Source organism: Sturnira hondurensis, unplaced genomic scaffold (genome assembly GCF_014824575.4).
Source record: "Sturnira hondurensis isolate 20B ecotype Veracruz unplaced genomic scaffold, ASM1482457v3 Scaffold0006413, whole genome shotgun sequence".
NCBI lineage: Eukaryota > Metazoa > Chordata > Mammalia > Chiroptera > Phyllostomidae > Sturnira > Sturnira hondurensis.
Genome location: NW_028079044.1, coordinates 47,113,029 through 47,130,939, shown reverse-complemented (window position 1 = coordinate 47,130,939; position 17,911 = coordinate 47,113,029). Strand labels below are relative to the sequence as shown.

The following is a 17,911-nucleotide window of genomic DNA, read 5'->3' as shown; positions in this document are numbered from 1 at the left end:
GCATCGTTTAGGTCAGTGTCCCAGCAGAGGCAAACTTCCGGTTCCACGGGGAAGCTGCTCTCCTGGTCCCAGTGGAAGACAGGCAAGCTTGTGTCCACAGCACTTGGCTCTCCCCTCTCCTGCACACTCAGAGAGAGGAGTACACTTGACCCCATGTGGAGGAGTGTCACCCCTTTCCAAAAGCCTCTGTGCTCCGGGGTGGGACACGGGAGGGAGAGAAGGGCATGCAGAGAGGGCATCTGGGTGGGCGGCCGACCTCTAACCACTGAAGGGAGTGCCGATTTCCAGACCGCCGTTGCGGTGTTTAAAGTGTCACTTTCTGTCGAGCTCTCTGCTGCTACGCAGCTCACTTGTCATCTTCTCCTGCGTGTCGGGGAGGTTCTGATTCAGACCTCCTCAGCTGTGTTTTAAGGAAGGCACAAAGGCCTGCAAGGGGCTGCGTCCGTAGGTGCCAGATATACCTTTGGTGAGTAGGGGCATGAATTCATTTTCTGCCTTGAGTGGCAATTGAAGCTGCTACATTTTAAACAATTTCGGATGCCAAGATCTGTAATTTGTGCATGTGTATATATGTGTTTCTATGATTAGATCCGAAAGAGGAACACACTTTTAGCATCTCAAATAGGCGTTTATGGAGTGTCCAGAAGCTGCCCCTTCCTCCCCGTTCCCTCCCTCCCTGTCCTCCCGCCCGGTGTCTGGGCTGCGTGCTCCTGAGCACTTTCCAGAGGACCGACTTGTAAATCAGACAGTCCTGGGTTCTGGCTGATGAAGGGAGGGTTGGTGCTCCAGCTCCTTGCCCAGCGGCACCCTGGGCTGACCCTGCTCAGTCATGCCCCGTCCCCAACCTCGTCATTTTGAGGGCCAGAGCAAGAAAACGAAAGGACCAGAACACAACGTGAAAAAGCTGCTGATGGGAGAGATTTCCCATGGCATGCAGCCTGTCACTGAATCCTCCTCCGCACCACCGCCTTGCGGGAGACCCAGTCAGCTCAGCAGATCCTTGCTGGCGGCCCTTGGGGAGTTCAGCAGGGCTGGTAAAAGGAGACGCTGGGGTTTTAATTACCTGCAGGTGTGGGTGTCATCTGCTCCCAGGGCTGCAGGAGCCCACCGCGGTGCTCCTGCAGTGTGTAACCAGCTCTGCCATTTGCTCTGAGGAAGTCGCTTCACTTCCCTGAGACTCCCTTCCTCAGGCGAGAAGAGGATGAGGTTGGGTGTGTGAGAGGGTGATTAATATGTCAGCTGTCTCCCCGTGACCACACCCTGAGGGCCCAGGGATGTCTTTTTTAGGTCTACTTTTTTCTCAGGTGCCCCCTTTCTTCCCCACCCCTCCACCATCCCTCCCTGCCTCCCTCCCTCCCTGCCTGCCTGCCTGTCTGTCTCCCTCCCCCAGGCCTTTCTCAGAGTCTGAAACAATGCCTCCGTGGGAGTGAATAATTGAGAACGAACTCTAGGAACAGCCATCTATGAATAGAGGTGCGGGAAGAAAGCGTTTTGGCAGGTTTGAGCTGAGCTGATCCTGGTCAGCGCTGAATTAAAGGTGAGCTTCCTGGCTCTCCATTTTACTTAGCACTGACCAAGCCCTGTGTCTTGAATCTTAAAAAGAAGAGAAAGAAAAAAAGCCATTAAGGGGCTTATATGATAGAAAGCAAAGTCTAGGAACCACACTTGACATCTGTAGACTGCTGTGTGTATGTCCCCTGGCCTCAGCCCAGGAAACATCCCCCAGCCCCAGGGGCTGCTTTTGTGGTAGGTCCACAGGTCAGGCTCACAGTGGCCTTGCTCCCAGAATGTGTAGAAGGAGTGGATACTTCTTCGGGAAATTGGAAGCCCAGAGAGGTTGAGTGATTTGCCCAAGGCTGCACAGCTGGTCAGGGCCAGAGCTGGGGCTTATCTGCTTAGCACCGGCTCTTTTTAACCTCCACCTGGCAGGCAGATGCTGTTGAGGCTGAGACACAGGCTAATTCGAGAAAAGAGCATTTCCTGAGGCCCCATCCCCTCCTTTATTCTCTGCTGTCTGAATGCGCCTGCTCTCCTGGGGGGCCACATAAACTGTCCCCTGTCCTTTCTCCCTCCCCCTCTCCCCACCCTGCTTATTTGTATGGAACTCACTGGGTTTCCCCCAAAGACCCTGGAAGCCTCTTGGGTTTCTTATTTAGGAGCTTCTGCTGTGGGGGCTGGGGCTGAAGGAAAGAAGACTGGCCCCTGGTGAGACAGGACTTTCACTTTCTGTTAGACGGTCCCCACACTGGGTCTCCTCTGGACCAGCTGCACTTTCTAGTTCCAGCCTGTCCACGTTCTTATCGGTAGAGGTGGTTATTCATTCACCAAACATGTCCAGAACCCCTCCTGTGAGCCGGGTACATCCTGTACTTTCTGTTCTTCAGAGTCAGTGGTGCCTGATGCCCTTCCCTTCAGCCAGCTCAGCTCTGGGCGGGGTCTCACCTGGGTCCTGTGCACCTTCACACTCTGGGAGTAGGGGGCCTTCAGAAGGCTGTGCTACAGGTAGGCCCCATCAAGGAAGCCTTCTGCACCCCTCTCCCCACTCCTCTCTTGGGCCCAGGGGGCTGAAACCCTGCCCCGCATGTTCTCTCCCCTATTTTCTGCAAGTATGCAGTAAGCATGAACTGTGTGCCAAGGTTTGGGGTGGGTGCCCACCTGACAGAGGTCTGCAGGAAGTGGTCCTGCTCACAGGGGGGCATGCCCTGTGGAGGCAATGGACATGAACACCAACCATCGTATAACCCACAAAGTGTTCAGGTTATGACAGCTTTAATGTTTGCAAGCCAGTGATGTGCTTTCCTTATGGGCGTGCCATCAGATGTCGTCAAAACACGAAGAAATGCAGGGCAGCGATGAGCGCCAGATCCAGGGTGGTGCTTATTACCTCCGGGGAATCGGGGAGAGGGATAGGACTAGGTGGGGTATTCGCTGTGTTTCACTCCTTAACCTGGGTGGTGAGTGCAAGAGGTGGCTGTGTTATTCTTTATATACTTTTTGTACATTTTACGTCTGGCACAGTAAAACTTAAAAAAATAGAGTTGCGAGCAAGAGGTTATTTGGAGACACCAGGCCGGAGGGTCTTCCACGGGATGTGGATGCTTCTCCTCTGCACATCTGGCCAAGCCCAGGGCTCATGCACTGGGCTCATGCACTCAGGACATGTTGAACGGAACTCTGCCTGGAGGGGCTGGGGGAAGGCTTTATAGAGAAGGTGACAGTTACAACTGAATTTGAAGGCCAGTGCTGGGAACAGCATTTTAGACGCAGAGAACAGCGTGTGCAAAAAAAGGGGGCGGGGAGGCCAGCATTCAAGGAACTTAGAAGGTGTGAGAAGGCAGATCAGTTCAGCTTTGGAACAGTCCTTTGGTGTCTTTTGCCCTTGATCATTTATACTTGGAAGGGTTCAGAATCTAGGTCAGCCCTGAGTAGACCCAGGCCAGACTCCACGCTGGTATTAAAACCCAGTCGGTTTCTAGGGAGCTCTTTGATCTTTCTGGGGGCCTCAGCACTGTGAGACTGGTCCCAGCCCAAGGAGACTGGCTTCAGCCTCGGGAGCAGAAAGCCCTTGGTCCGCGGAGCCCCTGCCTGATAAAGGAGCGGGACGGGCAGAGTGCCCCCGCTGGTGAGACGGAGCGTCTTTTCGGAAGAGAGCCCAGGTTGCCGCCATTGTCCGACGTTAAAGACTCATCTGGGAACCTGCTGCCTGCTGCAGAGGGAGGTGGGGAAGAGGCGGGAGGGCCAACCCTCTTGTGGTGCGGCTTAGGGGATCATGTATATTCAGGATGGGTTTCTTTGGAAATGTCTTGCGAAGCCAATGAAACTCCCCAGGGGAGCCAGATTAAAGCAGTGATGGGGAATTTCATCAGCACTTAATCAAAGACATTGACTGTTTTGTGGGCCTCACTGCCTACCCTCCCATTGTTGTCTGTAATTGTGGAAACTTGTTCATTAGGGTTTCATTAGGGCTGGCCCTGGGCCTCGCCCCTCCTTTTCCCTTTGATCTCTGGGAAGTCATTCTCTTCCTGGGGCTTCCTGGGGGTCCCTTGGGGCTCCTCATTGTCTTTGCCACTCATAGTCAGATTCAGGCCAGACTCTCGCCCATATTTCAAAAGAGAGGTACTTCTCTACACCCCAGGTTCCTGCCTGGACCGAGGAAGAACGTGGTTTGTGGGAAGCTGTCATTGGAGAGGACCTTGGCCGGTGATTAGTGCAGTGGCCAGATGAGGAGACCAAGGCCCTGCAAGGTGGGATGCCAGTGAATGTTCTAGAAGGGGGCAGCCCCAGCTTCTGACATTTCCCCAGGGGCTGCTCCGCATTCGGGCCTGCGCTCTTCCTCCGAAGGCCGTGCCCAGCTAACCCGCAAGCCCACGGACCTTTCAAATGCAGCCTCGACGGGCTCCATGCCGAGCGAGTGGCAGGAGCAAGGAGGGAAAAACCGCATCAGCTGCACGGTCCAGAGGAACGGAGCACGATCTCTCCCCCGGGACCAATTAATTCCGCAGGAAGTTACGGTTTACACTGTGCCCTGGAAACCCAGGCCCCGCACGCATTCCTGTGCTTGGCTCTCTGCACGATTGTTTAATCACAGTCATGGTCGAAAACTCCCAGCATTTCCCCCTGGTTTTATGAGCCGGTCCTTACCCACATTTCATCTGCTTTCTCTTAAACACTTTTTGGGGTCTGTGTTTATAGACGCTGAGTAAACACAAATCCTTGTCGTTAACGAGGCAGCCAGCAACAGCCAGAAAAGGGGGCTCAGTCCCTCTATTTCTCGTGCACCGTGGATGTTGAAAGGAGAAGCGAAGGCAGGTATCCCCGAAGAGCTATCAGAGTGACCCCGGGGGGGTGAGGAACCAGACGATCTTACCCCCTCCCAACAGGCCATGTGTCTTGAGTCAGAGGAAGTCATGTCTTGACGTTACCTGCAACAGAGCACGTGACTTCACCTGCATTTTGTTTATGCGTTCATTCATTTATTCACTCGTCCCTTCGCTCACTCATTCATTCACTCACTCACCACAGGGATACCACCTTTTCTGTGGTTCATTTATCCATCCACCCGCCCACCAAAGGGACACTACCTTGCCGTAACACTGTTTCCAGATCAGACCTGAGAAGGCAGCGAGTTGTGCCTGTGTTCCCTCCTAGTTGCCCCTAAAATGGAACGTACCGTAGGTGCTCAGGAAATACTGGTTTGGTGAATAAATAACCACTGACATTCCACTGTCAGGAACCCATTCTTTGTTTTAATCACAGGCTTCTAGCTTAACCATACCTCAGAAAAAGTTCCCCTGGGGAAGGGTACAGATCACATTAGCCCCCCACAGTAAGTTGTACACAGGAAGGCAGATGGCACTTGGGGCCCTGAGGAGAGAGAGGGCCAGAAGGTGGCTGGCGTGTCATGTGGGGATCAAAATTGCTCTGAAGGGAGTGGGATTAGGGGCTCAGCTAGTTTTATTGGCAAGAATGTCTTGGACAAGTCACCTAAGGTTTCTGAGAGTCGAGATGCTGAGGGGAATGCCAATGCCAGCTTCTCGCCCTGAGAGTCTCGCCTGCCCTGCCCCTTGGTTTTGGTTCCAGATGGCACCCCATCTCCCCAGGTGTTCCCCTTCGTACTTAAGACCTTTATTCTGCTCCCACTGCACACCAGGCCCTGGGGAGACAGTGGTGTATGAGATAGATTAGCTCCTTCTCCATCTCAGCCCGGTCAACAGACAGGCAGTGATGACGCAGGACGCTGTGATACAGGGAAGCCTGAAGTACTGTGGGTCCACGAGGGAGGTGGGGACAGCAAACCCACCCCATCCAGAGAGATCAAGGAGGGCTTCTCAGAGGAAGTGGCATCCAAAAGGGCAGGGGCTGTGTTGTATTAGAGTCCTGCCTCTCAGCAAACTGCCTCACACGTAACAGGTGTTCAGTGAACGAATGAGCGAATATATGTCCATGTGTTTTATAAACCAGAAAGCGTGGTGCAAACGGCAGGTGTTGGCATTGTGATTTGTGGAGGAGGGTGGAGCAGGAGCACCTGCGGCGAACTTTATTGCCCCGTTTCCTGAGGACCAGCTGTGGCCCAGGGCTGGAGCCTGCCTTGGGCCACAGCTGGGTGGGTGACAGTGTCAGCCTCCATCGCTTGTCCCGGCCCACTCAGGGAAGCAGACGGCCGAAGCTTGACATTTTTTAGCTCAGTAGCCAGCAGCCCTTCCTGATCGGACCCAGATTCAGACATGCAGCCTTCGTCCTTTGGACCACAGTCCTAGGGCTGGTGGCTGACTGAGAAGGTAGAGAGCTCCCTGTGTGTGCCTGTGTGTGTGTGAGAGAGAGAGAGACCCAGAAAATGGTAAAAAAGGCCCAAAGCACAGATATTGACACCGCTAACCTCTAACCCTCTGCTACAGTTGCCTCCCCAAAGTGAAACTCAGCTGCATTTCAGGAAGTCAGGCATGGTGACAGATTCATCTCTGTGCCCCAATGCCCCAGCACAGGACCTGGCCTATCTGGGTCTTGAGACAGTTTGCAGAATGAATGAATGAATGAACTTCAGATGGTGGCAATAAAGTGATCCAGAACACAGCTGAAGCCTAATGTCTTTACAGGGTAGGGGGAGAAGAATGTTTCTGGAAACAAGCTTTCGCTGCTATTTTAGTTGTTTTGCAATAGCAGAGGCTTGAAATTCTGCTCGACACTTGCTCTCTGTGGTGAGGGATGGAGAAACACTTCCTTTGTGCACACTTGGCTCTGAGGCTCTGCAGACGCACCCCGAGCCTCCGAGTCCACCCGGTGGGGCCGGCTCTGGCGAGACGGGCCTCCCGAGTCTACACAGACTTCCTTCTGCAGTTGGGTGAGTGGATGTCTCTCATGGGCGCTTTCTGTATGTTGGGGTGCTCAGCATCCTACCCACCTTCCTGGGGAACTCCCAGTGTGTGAGGCAGAGCTCTGGCTCCCAATATGGAGACCAAAGTGGACCAGACCTTCTTTCTTCCCGCCCCCAGCTGCATGGGCGCTGGCGCACCACTTCAGCGTGGCCACGTGGCTTAGATTCTGGGCTGAGTGCCACAGCGACACAGGGGCAGTCACGGGTCCTCAGAGTGGAAAGCCCCTTGGTGATGGCGAGTGTCCTAAGCAAATGTCCTGTGGCCTTGGCCACAACTCCCTTCCACTCCGTCTCCCGTGATCCTTTATCCCGGTGTGCTTCTCCAGCCTGTCTGTTGGTTCTGTGGGCTTCCCATCACAGTCACTGCTGACTTCTGTCGTCTGTGGTCAGTAACTCTGACTCACGTGCGTGACCGAGGCCAGAGTGCGGCTGTCATCCCTAGGATGGACCTTGGTGACAAAGGTGAGCAGGCGAGCTTGCTTTGGGGCTCCACCCCCCAACCTGATCTCATTCCCTGCGGAGCCGGTCTGCCGCAGTTCTGGTCAGTAAACATCGGGCCACCGACTGTGTGTGAGGCACTGTGCTCAGCGTGGGGACAGCAGATGAAGGAACCCTAATCCAGGTGGGTCGGGGCTTACAGTCCCGAGATGGAGACAAGCCCACGTTGCATAGTTCTGCCCAGCGTGGTGAGGCAGTAGGGTCAGGGGAAGGTGCTGTGTTTGCACAGGGACTCCTGATCCTGATGGGGGACCCACAGAGGAGAGGCGACATCTGAGCTGAGGTTAGTAGGATGCAGGGAGTTAGTGATGCCAAATGACAGTCTGGTGACAGGTGTCACAGCAGGCGGGGAGGCAGAGGGTGGTATGTGCTCAGTCCGGAAGGGAAGACAGATCCCAAAATGTGGGTGACTTGTATGGCAGGGGTCAGGAAACATTTTCTGTAAAGAACTGGGTGGCAACTTTTTTAGGCTTTGCAGGCTTTACTCTGCTATGGCAACGCCAGAGCAGCCACAGACAATCCATAAATGAGTGGGCATGGCTGTGTTCCAATAAAACTTTATTGACAAAAACAGGTGGGAGACCTGATTTAGCTTGTGAGCTGTAGTTTGCCGATTCCTGTTATACACACTAAGGGCTCTATACTTTATGTTGAGATTATGGTGAATAGATGTACTTCTAGATGCTGAAAACAGGACACTCAACTCAAGCCAGCTCAGCTAGGAAAGGGGGTTAATGAATACATATAACTGAAATGTGCTGGGGTAGGCTAGGCTTCAGGTTGGGTTTGATCTGGGCCCTGGGTAACGTCTTTGCTGTTCTGTCAGCTCTGCCCTCCTGTGGGAGCTTGGGCCTCAGGCTACCTTCCTCATAGTGGTAACATGGCTGCAGCAGCTCCAGCTTTCACATCTACTTTTCTCCCCCAGTTCTTATTGGACCACCTTAGGCCATGTGCATGCCCAGGAGCCAGTCCTTGTGGCCCGTGTGCTGACTGGCTGAGGCCTGAGTCCCTGCCTCCTTGAACTGCTCACTGTCACAAAGCCAATAGGACCACTAGAACCACCTGACTTGTGCCACCCAGGGGCCACCCTAAGGGAGCTGTGTTCAGGCCTGCGGCCCATTTTCTCCTTGGAGAGGGTAGAATGAGTCCATTCAGGAGAGGATTGCAAGCAGAAGAGCAGTGCAGCCAGATTTACAGTTTCTGGAATAATCCCTCTGCTGACATTGTGGAACAGAGCCAGCCTGGAGGGAGGGACCCCATCAGGCAATTGTTTCTGGGACAGGCTGGCCGGTTGTTAGGCAGTGGTGCTGGGCATTGCGGGGGAGAGAACAGATTCGAGAACTGGTTGGGGGATGGCATTTTTAGGACTTGTGACTAATTTAATGTGTGTGAAGTTGACAGGGAGGGAGGAAGTAAGAAGGTGGTCAAGAAATGCCCATTTCGAGCGTGGTAACTAGTAGAACCAGAAGAGAAACACATTTTTAAGGGAAGATGCTGAGTTCTGTAATGAACAAGGGGGCGCCTGTACCCAAGGTCCCTCTTCCTTGCCCGTCCCTGTTTTTTTTTTTTTAATTTTCTGTTTTTGCTTTTTTTAGAGCCCATTTTTTAAAAATGTAGCAGCAGCCACACAGAGGAAAGGTTTTCCTCCTTATCCAGTATCCCTTTCTGCCCTGGCTTCCAGGAAGCTCAGAGCCAAAGTCGTGATGAAGCACAGCTGCGATAAGCAGCCCTGAGGTCCAGTGTATTTGCTTTGTTTCCACTGTTAGGTTTTTTCCTTCTGTATCATCTTCATTGATCCTTTGCTGTTGTTGCACACTACTCAAAGCTCTTTTGGAAGGAAGCAAGGTATAAACAATCTGATGAAGACCGGCGGAAATAAGAACACTGTGTTGATGCAGAGCTCCGAATCTCTGCCCCCTTTCAACCAGAAGAGTTGGTCTGGGTTAAATTCTTCCAGTCTGTGCAAAGCTGGCTGCTCTTGTCGAGATTTTAGGCTCCTGGTAGACAGGGCCTGTGTCCCCTCAACGTCTCCAGTATTTATCACAGCACCTGGGGCATACTAGGTGCTCATTAAATGTCCAAAAAGTGGAGCGAATCAGGGATGGCTGAGTTGCGTGGGTCTTTCTGAGTATGATTCAGGAGCAGCCAGTAGGGTCACTTCTCACTCTCTGACACATAGGCAAGGTTGGGGGAGCATTTTCACCCCCTCCAAGTCATTATTTGTAATGCCCCAGATCTTTTGAAAATGGAAATCAGATCTGACCATTCTTCAGCCTAAAGCCCTCAAAGGCTTCCTATTGTCACTTAAAAACTAAACAAAACCCCAGGTCCTGAGGACCCAGCCCTTGCCTTCCTCTGAGCTCCCTGTGGCCTCTTTGCCCTTCCTCCCTGGCTGCTGGGTTGGTGGGTGGGGGGGGGTGCTTTTCTGTTCTGCCCTTGGCGCAGGCTGTTCCCTCTGTCTGATGCTATGTCCCTGGGTCTTTGCCAGGTGGACAGACACCTCCTTTGTCAGTTTTAGTCTTTCTCGAACAGCCCCCTCTCCTCCCTAGGCAGCCTGTTCCCTTCAAAACCTGCCGCTTGGTTAGTATGTAGTGTGTGTGTGGTTTGCACTCCCATTGATTAGGTGCCTCCCACCATCCAGAAAGCACAGATTGGGTACTAGGTTCAGTACTTGCTCAGTAAAAGCTCATTGAATAAAGATAGGCTGGCCATTCATCTAGTCAACTAGTGTTTATTGTGATGCACTACATGCCAAGCAGGCACGTGCTCAGGCTCAGTGTTGGAGAGCAAAAGAGGGGTAATATTTGTCCTTCTGGAGTTCCATTTCAGCTCCTCAGCCTGTTCTGCCTTTAACCCCTATGTTCTGCCCCTACGCATTTACTAATATGTATGTATATGAATTACATATACACACAATGTCTATATGAAACAATAATTTACTGAACATGCATGTTCTGTATATAAAACATGCCATGTACATGTGTACATGCATGTGGAAACAAGCATTCTGCGAATACCAACTGTATGCTACAAATAAAACCTGCTTATGTACATAAAACATGGACATGCAGGATACACATGTACCTGTACATGCAGGTGTTCACGGGACACCTCCTTTGTGCCCACATGGCGCTAAACACTAGGGAGGACACAGACTCGTGGAAGAGACAGAAGAAAACACCTTTCCCATGGGCTGGAGGGCCCTAAACCTGGCGAGGGCCAGGCTGAGGGGCGCCCTCAGCAGCTGCCACAGGGAGTGGTCCGTGGGAGGGCACAAGGCTGCTTCTAGAGCTTAGGGATCCCGGGGTCTTTCTCTCCTAACCTCTGCGAGGCCAGCCCGGCCCTGGTGCCGGCTGGGGAGTGGCTCGGAGTGGCTCCTCCCATACTGATTTAGGCGCTTGCCAACATCAGAGATCGTCTGGGCACTGACTCAATTTGGGTTCTTTTAAAATCAATGCTATGGAAATCTCAGGACTCTGCGAGACTTCGAGCTGTGCAGGCACGACACTTTTTCCTTGGAATTGACATAGCCGAGTCAGTAAAAACGGAAAGCACTTCTCCCATTCTGCCCCACCCCCTCTCCTGTCTTGAACTTGACTGATTATCCTGGTCTTCTTGCCAGGATTTGCCATTCTCTTGTCCCATTCCCTCCTAGGCTTTTAAAGCCAAAACGAGGACCTTTCCATTCATTTATGCTGCATGTGGCATCCCAGGGCAGGGCCCCTGTGGGCTGCATCAGTGGGGGTTCCAGACAGGTCACGCCTAACGTCGTGGCCATACCCTGCCCTGGCGATTTTTTTTAAATTTTAAAAGATTTTGTTTGTTTTTAGAGAAAGGGGAAGGGAGGGAGAAAAAGAGGGAGAGAAACACTGATGTGTGAGAGAAACATCAACTGGTTGCCTTTTGCATGCCCCCAACCCAGAAATGGGCCCTGACCAGGAATGGAACCGGTGACCTTTTGGTTTGAGGGACGAAGCCCAACCCACTGAGCCACCCCAGTCAGGGCGGGATTATTTTTTCTTTTTAACAGTTTGATTGAGGTATCTAGTAGACACAAGAATGGCCTGCTAAAGACGTCCTTGCCCTAATCCTTGGAACCTGTGAATACATTCCTTTCCATGGCAGAAAGGGCCTTACGGATGTGACTGAGTTAAGGATCTTGAGCTCGGAATGAGTTCCTGGAGGATCCAGGTGGGCTCATTGTAACCACAAGGCTCTTCGTAGAAGGGAATGGGGAGGGTCACAGCCAGGGACGGAGGCGTGCTGATGGGAACGGAGGGTCAGACTCAGGGATGAGGGTGAAGATGCCACCCTGCTGGCGTGGGAGGTGGAGGAAGGGCCCGCCAGCCGGGACAGGCTGCAGCCCTGGAGCCTCTGCAGGGAGCGCGGGCCTCCTGGCACTCTCGTTTCAGCCTGGCAACACCCACTCTGGATCTTCTGACCTCCAGAATTGGGAGAGAACGTTTTGTGTTGTGTAAGCTGCAGCATTTGTGGTTCGTTTTGTCGGCAGCCAGAGGAAACCAATGCAAGGTGTGTTATTTGCATCCTGCGATCTGCTCCTTTCCAGTGTACAATTCAGTGACCTTTAGCCCCTCTACCGAGTGGTGCAGCCGTGCCCCTAATGCAGTTTTAGAATATTGTCATCACCCCGGTGAGATCCTTCATGTCCATTTATGGGTACTCTCTGTCCTCAGCCCTAGGTAACCACCAATCGACTTTTTGTCCCTGTAAATTTGTCTATAAACTAGCCTTTGGGGCATTTCATAGAAGTGGAATCCTGTAATGTGTGGTGTCTTGTGTCTGGCTTTCGTTACTGAGCATAACAGTTTTGAGGTTCATCCACATTGTCAAGGGCGTCCGTGCTTTGATCCTTTCTAGTCTGGAGTAGGACTCCACTGCATGGCTACGCACACTGTCCCTCCACTCCCCAGTGGACAGGCATCGAGGTGTTTCCAGTGTGGGGCTAGTGTGGTGGTGCTGCTGTGAGCCTCCCGGTGCCAGTCTCTGTGTGCCGGCAGGTTTTCATTTCCCCTGGGTCTGCACCGAGGAGTGGAATTGGCTGGGTCGAGTGGAGTTTGCTGTTTAACTGTTTGAGAAACTGCCAAATGGTTTTTTAAAGCAGCATCCCTCTTTTTCATTCTCTCCAGCAGTCCGTGAGGGCTCCCCTCTTCACCGGCTCTTAATTCTCTCCAGAGGGCAGGCAGCAAAAGGGGCCGAGCGTGCACACACGTGCAGGGCACACGTGTGTCTGCATGCACGTACCCAGAGAACATTGTCAAGGTGATGTCTCCAGGACTCATATGGGCTGTGGCAGGAGGTGGGGAAGAGAAGAAAAGCTGCTCTCTTTCCTGGGCTTTGAACAACTAAGTGGTTGCAGCAGCTTCGCCTGCCCCCCTCCCCCTCCCTTCCCCCTGTAGTAGCTCCACAACCCAATAAATAAATAGTCGTTAGCTTTCCAGATCCGTGAGCCTTAATGTCTCCTACATTCTCCTACCACCAGGTTTGTTTCGGGCACTTGCCAAAATTTGGGGTTCACGTTGGGTGAGACCTGATACCCGTCCTTTCAGGGTAAGCAGTGAGGCAGAGTGTTTGGGTCCCTGAGACACTGGGACGAGTCTCAGGCCTCCTCCTCATGCCCTTCCTCTTTCCCCCAAGCAGTTCTGCCTTCGACCACACTGGCCCACCACCTGGCCTCCCGGCTTCCAGCTTCTGCTTGTGAGTTCCGCTCCCCTGACCCCTTGTCTGAGCCAGCCTAGGCTTGCACTGGGCAGGGGAGGGGCCTGGGAACAGGCACCAAGGTTCAGTCTGTAGTAGAAGTTGACCTGGAAGGGGTCGGGGAGGCCCTCTGACCCTGCTGTGGGGGGTGTGGCGGACACGGACGGCACCCAGATGGAAAGCTGGTCCTTCTGACTGGGCTCAGTGGACAGCAGGCCCCTTGCTATTCCTCAGTGACAGCGGTCGGTGGGGCACGAGCTTCATTCTGGACCGAGATCCTATGGTGAAGGAATCTTGCAAGCATGACATAGTCTGTTTGACACAACACGTGGGACAGGGCCATAGGGATGTCAGTGAATTACTTTCATCCATTGGATCCCATGAGGAAAGCCGTGAGTTGTTTTGCGGTGACTGTCAGAGGTTTGGGCCTTTGAGGAGAACCTTGACCATGGGGCATTCAGATGACAATGTCGACTAGGATGTAGAGCAGGAGGAGACTGGAACTGACAGGGCCTGGGGGCACCTGGCCAAGGGGTGGTCAGTCCCCAGGAAAAGCAGGCAGCCACCTGGGACCTGGTTCTGCACCAGGGGAGGTGTGGATGGGACAGCATTGGCCAGGCTGAGCCTGGTCTCTGAGGAGTGTTGCTGTGAGCTGAGCAGTTGGTGGGTGGCAGGAAGGGACTCCGAGGCAATGACCTGTGTCAGCAGGGTGGCTGAGACCTGATGGTAAGCTCTTGGGACCGAACCCCTGCTCCATAGATGATGTGACCACCACTTTTGAAGATGAAGAAATTGAGGCTCAGAGAGGCCAAGTGATGTGTCCAAGGCCAAAGAATAAGAGCTGGAGCCGGATATTCAAACTCCAGGCTGTTCCTGAAGTCACCCTCACCTTGCAAGATGCTTTTCCTTTAGAAATGAATGAGATGTGAACAAAACACCAGCGCCCCGCGTGCAGGACACGTGAATGTTCTCACGGCACCGTGCTGGGTCCAGGAGGGGACAGACGTTCAACCACCATGCCACCAAGGTCCAAGTCAGGAAGCAGGAACAGCCCGTCCTTGTTCCTGCCCGTAAACCAGCAGCCAACGCTGTCAGAGGCACCGGCGTTGGCCATGTTTACGGGCAGTGGAGAGGGTGAGAAACCACACCAGGGCTGAGGCCTGGAAGCCCCCTTCACTCTGCCAGGAAGCAGAGGCCGCATCTGTGATGCCCTGTGCGGTGCAGTGCAAAATGCAGAAAGTACCCGCAGCGCTGCCCTGTGGTGAACGTGTTTCAGTGGGCTGATTGGGGTTGTAACCAGTTACATTAAAATGCAGGTGTGTGTATTTATAGATATCAGGGGGAAGAGAGCAGAGGGTCTGGTGTGTGTCCTGGGTCCTCTGCCTCTTGACCGTATGACCCTGGGGTGTCATTTCACTTCTCGGAATCTCAGTTTCCACTTCTGTAAAATGGAAAGATTGACCAGACCTCTGAAATCGTACCTTGAAATGAACCCTCTGCGCGTTGCAATCATAGTTGCTGTCATCTTATCTTCAAGAGAAGATTTATCTGTAGACTTTTTTCTGCGCTTTTTTCTGAAAAGCACAGAAAATTTGATTTTCGTAAAGCAAATGAAATTTATGCAAGTGACCATTTTCCAATTAAAACAGAAAAAAAAGCTTTAATTTACACAACAAAGGCTTATCTCAGAGCCTGCTCTTGTCTTGGGTGGGTGTGAGGAAGCTACTGGAAGGGCCTTCATTAATCATCTCGGGGAAGAGGCTTTGTTCGTGAGATTCTCTCAAGGGTTACGTCACCCCTATGAAGAATGGGGGCTTTGAACTCAGTGGACCGGTGTGGGTGACAGAACAGGGAGGGTCTCCTTGTTCTCACATTTATGCTGTCACCTGGGATTGTAAAAAACACCGACCATCACTGTGGGGTGGAGGGTGCTGACGCTGGGGGCGGGGAGCGGTCTCATCCATGTGGTTGAACCAGAGGGTCCCTGTGGAAGAGAGCACGCGTCCTCAGGCCAGGCGAAGGTGGCTTTGTAAAGTGTGTTAAAGGTACTTGCATCGTAGTCTGGAGGCAGGGCCTCGGAAGGACTTGTGCATTAGCAAAGGTAACCAGTGGCAGTGCGGAGCCGAGGGTGAGGGACTGGAGTCTGGGGCACCACAGTCAGAGGCGGATGCTCTGTGTGTGTGAACTTGGGGCCTGGACCCAGCCTCCCTGATGTCATCAGAGCCACCAAGTCAGAGGCCATGGCAGCCAGGATAGGAGGCAGGGCCTGGGAGCAACCGGCAGCCTCTCATTAACCCACTGAGGATGTTGTCAGCCTTTCTCCTCTTCTCCCTCTCTCTCCTTCCTCAAACATGTCTATCCCCGTCCCTTTTCTGAGTCCCTCAGAATTTCCTTGGCATTTTTCATGCCCCTCACCCTTGCCCAGAGGTGATAGTCAGGAGGTTTAACATTGAGCACCCATCAGAGTGCTTTTGGGAAGCCTCCACGGTGCCAGAGGTGAACTCGGTCCTTGCGGGATGCTGGGGGAGGTTCTGGGAGCGCTGGAGGAGAGCGACACAGGGGAGAGAGTGCAGCAGAGCAGCTACTGCCTGACCAATCCGTGGCGTTTTGGTATCTTACCACTGCCACAGCCACACTGGTGAGGGGGCAGTCACTCACCAGCTTCCTCACACTTCCTGCTGACTGCCACAGCCACACTGGTGAGGGGGCAGTCACTCACCAGCTTCCTCACACTTCCTGCTGGGCTGGAGGTTTTTAGGGTGTGGCTGCACTCCCACCCCCCCGCCCCCCTCCTCTCTCTAACACCCTGGAGTGATGCTCAGTGGGACTTTCACAGAGATGCAGGGGAGAGTGTTCTGGAAACCCCACGCTCTCAGCTGTGCGGTTGTTCTGGGTTGTCCCTCCCAGGCTTGACTGGGCCACCTCCGCCCACACTCACTGTCTTTGTACCTAAGTGGTTTTTTTTTTACTTTTCCCTGAGAGCAATTTAGATTTATAGGCCCTGGGGAGTGCACAAATATTTGACTTCAATTAAAGAAGCCTGGGCAGGGGAATAGGAGGAGTGACTTCTTGTTTATTATTTCTGGGGGACCCTGGGATGGGTGGGGATGACACATCACAAGTCACCTGGTCCTCCAGGGTGTGTCAGCTGGCCCAGGGGAGCCTGTGAGGGCAGACGGGGGTGAATGAGGCAAGAGCATGCGCACTTTGGAGGGTTTGGGGGCCCAGAATCTGGGATATGGAACAGGTAATGAGCATGGTGCCTACCACCAGAATAATGCCTACCACCTGTTAGGACTTCCTGCTGGCCCTTCTCCATAATTCTCACCATCTTTAGTTATAAATATGATCATCCCCATTTCACAGCCAAGAAAACTGAGCCCAGACAGGTACTGAAATGTGTCCCAAATCACCCAGCTGTTAAGTGGCAACCTATGTGTGTCAGACTCCAAAGTGTACAAAAAACACCCCTGGTGGGTAGAGTGTCCAAAGGTGGTCTTAGAAGATCCCACAGACTCTTCTTGAGGAAGGGTGGGGTTCTATAAATGAGAGCCCTTAGACTATTTTTTAAAGATTTCATTTTATTTATTTTTAGAGAGAGGGGAAGGGAGGGAGAAAGGGAAAGAAACATTGATCAGTTGTCTCCTAAGTGCCCTGACTGGGGATCAAACCTACAACCTTTTGCTTTTTGGGAGGATGCCCAACCCTCGGGCCACACCGGTCAGGGCACCCTTAAGCTATTAAGTGAGATTTCACCCTGACCACAAAGCCTTCCTGTTGGCTGCAAGAGGGAGAGGGAAAGGTGTGTGTGGGGGCGGGGGAGGGGGGAGGCAGGGAGACGGTGGGCATGGGGAAGAGAACGAACCCCGGAGCCCAGAGTTCCTGTCCCGGCAGCATCACGGGGCTGTGGCTGAGTCATACCATCCCTCAGAGCTGGCTTCCTCTTCAGTGAGATGAGGGTAACAGCCACAATAATAGCGTTTATTGTGGGCTTCCTTGGTGCTGGCACCAGCCCTGGGATGCCCCGACCCAGAGGTGCATGGGTTAGGGCTTCTGCCCTTGGGTGCTCCCGGGGTTCCGTGAGAGAAGGACCCTCCCCACCAGTGCTGCCCAGGAGGCATTGGACCGGAAGGTTCTGTGAAGTGCAGGGTGCTCTGCCATTGAGGGGGGGGGAGGGGCGGCCTGTGTTCCAGCTGTGGTCTCAGGGCCCTGCAGCCATCTGCCTGTGGTTCCTGCCTCCTGTGGAGGGACTGCTGACAGGGGGATTTCTGCCTCTGGCCCTCAGAGCTGGAGTCTCTGCCAGTGCTCCTGAGGTGCACCCTGCCCCAGCCCTGGCTGCTCACTTCCAGGGGATCACCTTGCCCAGTCTCCAGAGGAAACACGCCGGCTCCCCAGCTGTGCAGCACAGTCGCCTGGGAGCCTTCTGCAAACACCGATTCCCTGTTCTGGGGAAGGCTGTTTTCACAAAGCTCCTGGGGCAGCTCTGAGCCGCAGCTGCTTCTCCTGGGACCCACTGCCTGTTCCTGCCACGGAGGTGGAGTCATTAGGGCTGCACTCCCGGGGAGGATCTGCCAGAGGGGGCTGTACAGCTGCTGTCCCCTCTCGCATCATCCCACCCCCAGGGAGGGAGCAGGGCCCCATGCTGCGTAGGGTGGGGTCCCAGGAGGTTCCCCGTGCACCTGGCCTCACCCCTGGGTGCTGCTGGTGCGGGGAGGAGCTCAGGTGAGCACAGGAGGGCCCCGAGCTTCCTCTGGGTGCTGTCTCCTCCCTGCTCTGTGACTGGCCTGGATCCAGGCCTGTGGGACCATATAGGGCCATGCCCACGTG

The 17,911-nt window shown here is 53.6% G+C and overlaps 1 protein-coding gene across 6 annotated transcripts in view; it reads left to right on the top strand.

The window, feature by feature from the left end:
* Window positions 1–17,911, top strand: part of CYRIB (CYFIP related Rac1 interactor B) — a 131,264-nt gene that overhangs the window by 10,897 nt on the left and 102,456 nt on the right. Inside the window, exon 1 of one of the 6 annotated variants that reach the window (XM_037048546.1) lies at window positions 6,789–6,838. The exons of the other annotated variants lie outside the window; for them this stretch is intronic. The gene's annotated coding sequence lies outside the window, so the exon portion shown is untranslated. Of the gene's footprint in view, window positions 1–6,788; window positions 6,839–17,911 lie in introns of those variants that run through there. 6 annotated transcript variants of the gene reach the window in all.